The sequence below is a fragment of the Suricata suricatta genome, chromosome 1, assembly GCF_006229205.1.
Source record: "Suricata suricatta isolate VVHF042 chromosome 1, meerkat_22Aug2017_6uvM2_HiC, whole genome shotgun sequence".
NCBI lineage: Eukaryota > Metazoa > Chordata > Mammalia > Carnivora > Herpestidae > Suricata > Suricata suricatta.
This window is the reverse complement of record NC_043700.1, coordinates 46,596,665-46,602,092: the sequence shown is the minus strand read 5'-3', so window position 1 is coordinate 46,602,092 and position 5,428 is coordinate 46,596,665. Positions and strand designations below refer to the sequence as shown.

The 5,428-nt window shown below is 35.4% G+C and overlaps 1 non-coding gene across 1 annotated transcript; it reads left to right on the top strand.

Annotated features, from left to right (window-relative positions):
* The first annotated feature begins 5,021 nt into the window (after nucleotides 1-5,021).
* LOC115303515 lies at nucleotides 5,022-5,126 on the top strand. Its single transcript, XR_003914099.1, has one exon. It is a non-coding gene; the product is annotated as a U6 spliceosomal RNA (small nuclear RNA).
* Nucleotides 5,127-5,428: the final 302 nt, after the last annotated feature.

Genomic DNA, 5,428 nt, shown 5'->3' with positions numbered 1-5,428 from the left:
ATATTCCATTGCATGAAAATGTGACAATTTATCCATTCCTCTGTTGGTAGATATTTGGCCTATTTCTAGCTTGGGGCAATTATGATGAAAAAGCTGCTGTGAATGTTTTTGTACAAGTCTTTTTGTGGAATATGTTTTTATTTCTCTTGAGTAAATACTTAGGAGTGGAAGTGAAGTGTTGAGTCATAGGGTAAGTGCATGTTTACCTTTATAAGAAATTGCTAAACTAGTTTTCCAAAGAGGTTCTACCACACCTTCCCAACTTAGCTGGATAGTTAATTCTTTTCCATTTTAATTATTCTAGTGAGTAAAATACAGTATCCTAGTTGTTTTTTAAAATCAGTTTTGGGGCATCTGGGTAGCTCAGTCTGTTAAGCGCCTGACTCTTGATTTGAGCTCAGGTCATAATCTCACGGATGTGGGTTCCAGCCCCACATCAGGCTCTGTACTAACAGCACAGAGTCTGCTTTGGATCCTCTGTCTACCTCTTTCTGCCTCTCTCTCTCTCTCTCAAAAATAAATAAATGTTAAAAAGAATTAAAATCAATTTTATTGATGTATAATTTACATGCAATAAAACGCACACATTTTAAGGGCATAATTTCTTGAGTTTTGACAAATGTACACACCTGTGTAACTACCATCCCTAAGCAAGATATAGAACAATTCTGTCACCTCAGAAGCCTCTCATGCCCCTGTCTTGTTCTTTTTTTTAATGTTTTATTTATTTTTGATACAGAGAGAGAGCATGAGAGGGGGAGGGGCAGAGAGAGAAGGAGACACAGAACCGGAAGCAGGCTCCAGGCTCTGAGCTAGTTGTCAGCACAGAGTCCGATTCGGGGCTCGAACCCACGAATGTGAGATCGACCTGAGCCGAAGTCGGAGGCTTAACCGACTGAGCCACCCAGGCGCCCGCCCTTGTCTTGTTAATTACTCCCCATTCTGCCCCAGTAACCACTAATCTTAATTCTGTCATTTTTTAGATTTGTTTCACCTGTTCTAGAATTTCATATAAATGGAATCATACACTATGTACTTTTTATCGGTGACTTCTTCCACTCAGCATAATTTTATTATTATTTTTTATATTTATTCATTTTTGAGAGACTGAGACAGAACATGAGCAGGGAAGGGGCAAGAGAGAGGGAGACAGAATCCGAAGCAGGCTCCAGGCTCTGAGCTGTCAGCACAGAGCCCGACGCAGAGCTCAAAGCCATGAACCATAAAACCATGAGCCGAAGTTAGATGCTTAAACGACTGAGCTTCCCAGGTGCCTCTCAGCATAATTATTTTAAGATTCACTCATATTTTTGTGTCCAACATTAACATTTCCCTTTTCATTACTGAGGAGCATTCCATGTATGGATTTTATACATTCTCCTGATGGTGGACATTTGGGTTCTTTTTACTTTTTGGCTATTCTGAGTATTTTTTTATATATGTTTTTATTTCTTTGGGATAAATTCCTAGAAGTGGAATGACTGAACCATATGATAAATGTATGTCTCTAACATTTTAAGAAACTACCAAACTGTTTTCCAACGTGGTTGTATTATTTTCCATTCCTGCCAGTGGTGTATGACCATTTCATCCGCACCACATCCTCACTAGCACTTGGTCAGTCTTTTTAAGTTTAGCTTTTCGAATAGGTTTGTGGTGGTATCTCATTGTGGTTTTGATTTCTATCTTCCTGCTCACTCATGATGTTGACCATCTTCTTTTGCACAAATAAATGTCATTTGCAAAATCTGTTCAAACATTTCATCCATTTTTATGGGTTACTTGTCTTCTTTATTACTGAGTTGCAAGAGATATTTGTATATTCTATTTATAAAGTATTCATCAGCATTTGCTCCCAGTGTGTAACATATCTGATTACATACTTAACTGGTCTCTTGATGTGCAGCTTTGAATTTTTATGAAATTTATCATTTTTTTCCTTTATGGTTAATGCTTTTCTTGTTTTAGCTGAGAAATCTTTGCTACCCAAAGGTAATAAAGATATTTTTTCTGTGTTTTATTCTAGAAGCACTATAATTTTTTAAAGTATGTTTTCATGCCCAGTGTAGAGCTCAAAACAGAGCTTGAACTCACAACCCTGAGATCAAGATCTAAGCTGAGATCAAGAGTCGAACACTAAACCCACTGAGCCTCCCAGGAGCCCTTAGAAGTGCTATGATTTTAACATTTGTATTTAGGCCTTCATCTATCTCAAGCTAAGTTTTATGTGTAGTATGAGCTAGGGGTCAAGATATACTTTTTTCCTTATGATTTCCAATGGTCCTAGCATGATTTTTGAAGAATCTTTCTTTTTCGCATTGATTTCTTTTGGTTCCTTTGTAAAACAAAACAAAACAAAACAAAATTAGACAAAACAAAAAAACATCAGTTGGCTATTGTTGAGCTCATTTCTGACTCTGTTCTATTCCTTTTGTCTGTTCATCTTTGTGCCAGTACCATACTATCTTGAATACTAAATCTTCAGAGTAATCACTGAAATCAGGCTATGAAGTCTTCCAAATTGGTTCTTTTTTTTCAAGAATTTTTTTCATTTTGCTGTTCTATGTCATTTATATTGCTATATACATTTTAGCATCCACCTCTCATTTTCTACAAAAAGACATGCAGGGACTGTGGGATTGCATTGACTATACATCAGTTGGGGAGAATGCCCGATATTGAGTCTTCCAATCCGTGAACATGTATATCTCTCCATTTATTCTGGTCTTTTAAAATTTCTCTCAGCTGGGGATTTACACAAGGGATACAGAAGTGCTGATGCATCAGGGCACACCCCAATGTTCACTTTCAACAATAGCCAAATTATGGAAAGAGCCTAAATGTCCATCAACTGATGAATGGATCAAGAAGATGTGGTTTATATAGACAATGGAATACTACATGGCAATGAGAAAGAATGAAATCTGACCATTCGTAGAAACATGGATGGCCTTTGAGGGTGTCATGCTAAGCAAAATAAGTTGGGTGGAGAAGGACAATACCATGTTTTCACTCATAGGTCTAGCAAGAGAAACTTAACATGGGACCATGGGGAGGAGAAGCGGGCGGAAGAGTTAGGGAGAGGGAGGGAGGCAAATCATGAGAGACCCTTGAATACTGAAAACAAACTGAGGGCTGAAGGGGGAGGGGGATAGGGAAAGGGGAGTGAAGGTCATGGAGGAGGGCACTTGTGGGGAAGAGCACTGGGTGTTATATGGAAACCAACTTGACAATAAACTATAAATAAAAAAAAAGAAAAGAAAAAAATTTCTCTCAGCAACATTTTATCATTTTATACGTAGAGGTTTCATACAAACTTTGTTAAAGTTATTCCCAATTATTTTATGTTCTTTCATGTTATTGTGATATTTTTAAAATTTCCTTTTTCAATTCTTTTGTAGCTAGTACAGAGAGAAATGACTGATTTTTTTTATATATTGCTCTTGTATCCTTTGACCTTGATTAAGTTGTTTTTTGGTAAAAGTAAGGTTTTCTTTTTAATAGATTCCTTAGAAATGTCTATATATACAATTATTTTGTTTATAGGTAGAGCAGGGGAGGGTCAGAGAAAGAGGGAGACACAGAATCTGAAGCAGGCTCCAGGCTCTGATCTAGCTGTCAGCACAGAGCCTGACACGGGGTTTGAACCTACAAACCACGAGATCCTGACCTGAGCCAAAGTCAGATGCTTAACCAACTGAGCCACCCAGGTACCCCATCATAAGACAACTTTATCAAAGTTTGATGTTTTTTTGATTCCTAGTCTACTGAGAATTTTTAAAATTACTATTAATTTTTTTATTCTAATTTTAATTAGAAAATGTTAATTTTAACAATTTTTTTGCATCTGTTGAGATGATCAAATGATTTTTCTCCTTTCTTCTTCTTTATATATGATGAACTATATTAATTGATTTTCAAAGTGTTAAACTAACTAGCATTACTGTGATAAAACCCACTTAGTCATGATGAATTATTATCTTTTTTATGTATGGCTAGAATTTGATTTGCTAATTCAATTTGTTAAGAATTTTTGCTTTTATATTCATGAAGATTATTGATCTTTATTTTTGTCTTTATTTTATTTACCTTTAAGATTATTTTATCTTCTTGCACTTTGCTATTTCCCTCATCTTTTGAAAGAGTTTGTGTAAGATTGGTATTTATTTTTTAAATGTTTAAAATAAATTTTCTTAGGAAAAAGTTTTTAATTCTGAGTTCCATTTTTAAAATGCATATAAGGCAATGGAGATTTTTCGATTATTTTGCATTAGCTTCTGTAATTTTCGTCTTTCAAGAAATTTTTTCATTTCTCCTAGATTGTTGAATTTGGTAGTATAACTTTGTTCATAATATTACTTTATTATCTTTTACTGTCTATAGTACTGTCTCTTTCATTCCTGAGATTGTTAATTTATTTCTTCTTCCTTTGTTTTTCTTGATCACTTTAGTTAAGAGTATATCAGTTTTATTCATATTTTCAAAGAACTAACTTTTGGCCATTGTTAATTTTCCTTATGTTTTGTCTGATTTTGGCTTTTTCAGTTGTCTTTCTTTATCTTATTCTGTGTTAACATTTGGTTTCTTTTTCTAGTTTCTCAAGGTAGAAACTAAATCCATGATTTAAAAATTGCTTTTCTTTTTTTATATAGTCATTTAAATATTTATTTTTGAGAGAGAAAGAGAGAGCGCGTGCACACGAGAGTGCCAGGGAGGAGCAGAGAGAGAGAGGGAGACAGAGGATCTGAAGCAGGCTTTGCATTGACAGCAGAGAGGCCGGCGCAGGGGTTAAACTCAGGAACCTGTAAGATGATGGCCTCAGCCAAAGTCAGACCCTCAACTGAAGGAGCCACTGGCTTATACAGCCATTTAAAGCTCTATTTTTTTTCTAAGCACTACTTTATCTGCATCTGACACATTTTGGTATGTTGTATTTACAATATCAGTTAAAAATATTTTCTAATTTTCTTTGTGATGTTTTTTCTCTGGCCTATTGTTAAATAGAAATGTGGCATTAGAATGTTCCCTCCAGCAGCACATATACTAAAACTGGAACAATACAGAGAAGATTGGCATGGTCCCCGTGCGAGGGGGAGGTGCAAATCTGTGAAGTGTTCCATACTGAAGGAAGGAAGGTAGGAAGGAAGGAAGGAAGGAAGGAAGGAAGGAAGGAAGGTAGGAAGGAAGGAAGGAAGGAAGAAAAAGTGTGGCATTAGAAGCATCTCTTTCAAACAGCATATCATTAGGTCTTACATTTTTAAAAAATCTAGTCTGACATTCTTTGCCTTTTGAGTATTTAGTTCACTTACATCTAATCTAATTATTATATAATTTGTTTAAGCCCATATCTTTCTATTTGGTTTTTTATTAGTCCTGTTTTCTGTTCATTTACTCCTCTTTTCCATCTATTTTTAGCTCAATTAAGTAA